Raw genomic sequence first — 1,838 nt, 5'->3', positions numbered from 1 at the left:
CCACCCCCCTCACTCTCTCTCTCTCTCTCCCTCTATCTCTCTCTCTGTCTCTCTCTCACACACACACACACACACACTCTTTCTCTCTGGTCTCTGTCTCTGCCTCTCTCTCTCTCTCTCTCTCTCACACACACACACACACACACACACTCTTTCTCTCTGGTCTCTCTCTCCCTCTCTCTCTCTCTCTCACACACACACTTTCTCTCTGGTCTCTCTCTCTCTCGCTCTCTCTCTCTCTCACACACACACACACACACACTCCCACAAACATTCAATAGAAACGTGCAGCACTTGAGGTCTGACATCAGCAGTGGGACGTGCTATTATTCTAAGTGCTTTTGAGAAAAATCCATAGCAACTGGCCATGGTTGCATGGAGTATTTCCCTCCTTGAAGTGGGAATAATGACCCTTCCTTCTCCTTGCCTCTGTCTCTCTCTCCCTTAGTTTGTATATTCTGACCATCAGTTGGAAGGCTCTCAGTGTGACCTCTACAGCCCCCCACCATCCTAGCCACTCATCTGTGTACGTGTATGTGTGTGTTTTGTCACTAGACTCCAAATTAGACCACCAGCAAGAATACAGAATGGTGTGACCATCAGGAGTGAGCCAAACATACTCCCCAAAAAGACATGTTTGAAATCCATTACTTCACATGCCATCCACACAGAAAATAAAAGAAACATTAGTAGGTGGAGGTCATTTCTAAATATAAATAAATAAATAAAATAAAATAGATAGTTTGAAAATCCATGACAAAAAAAATTATTCGTAATATTCCACAAGCGAAGAATGAATTATTTTATGATCCTAATGCAGCATTGTCACAATAATCGCATGATACTTCAAGTTGTAAGAAACTAGCACAAGCTAGATGGTTTAACTACTAAGTATAAATATATACAGTGTTGTGCATTTCCTGCTGTATAGAGGACTGTGAAACCACAATGTATCATTGATTTGGATATCAGTAGCGATCTACTTAAGAAGAGACTGGAATAGGTTGAGAAAAATTGCTGGCAGAGTGATAAGTGTCATTGGTTGCAAGGGTGCTGGCCTGTAAAGATTAGGGCTTGAGATCAGCATAGATTCCCAGTCTAATACACACACTGAGATTTTTGAGTTCCTATATGGAACAAACAAAAACCGCAGTTATATAGATGTGACGGGTGGGAGGGGTTGCCCTTAAACCCAATTTATGATCATCCGTTTACGCAGACACGCAGACACGCAGAGCCCTCTCTGTCCGTGGCATGACGTGCACCTCCCTCGAATTTTTCAACTATCCGTCGAAATGACGGAGAGGCCACTGAGACCGAAGGGCTGTGATTGTTCCACCCATGCTGTTTACCTTGTGGGTAGTAGCATGCTAGCATTAGACAGCTGGCTCAGACACCTTGCAAATCCCATCAGACGTATTTTTTTGTTACAATAACAGTGTTTTTACATTGCACAGTGCAAAAAAAGTATGTACAAATATGACCATCTACGGCGTTTGATCCGCCATCTTTTTTTTTTATTGCTTTGCGACACCTACCAACCGACTGAGAACTATAAAGGTTCACAAGTCCGTCGAAGCAACTGTGTGGCCACACAGTAACACAGTCGTTTTTTGGCCTTTACTTCTCGTGTGTGCTGTGTAACACCTGTACACGCCACTAGGGGCAGTAGTGGGTAGTTTGTGGTTTGGGGTGTAGTGCCTACATTCTGTTGGTGTGTAGTGAATAGCCATTGTGACTTGGCGTTGGTTTGATGTGTAGTGATGTAGCATTAAGATTGGCCACTTGGTATAATTCCTATTAGTCTTACCTCTGGAGAGGACTTTAGGCGCGACTGA

This window comes from Clupea harengus, chromosome 4 (genome assembly GCF_900700415.2).
Source record: "Clupea harengus chromosome 4, Ch_v2.0.2, whole genome shotgun sequence".
Classification (NCBI taxonomy): domain Eukaryota; kingdom Metazoa; phylum Chordata; class Actinopteri; order Clupeiformes; family Clupeidae; genus Clupea; species Clupea harengus.
The sequence above is the reverse complement of the archived record's forward strand: the minus strand, read 5'-3'. Positions refer to the sequence as shown.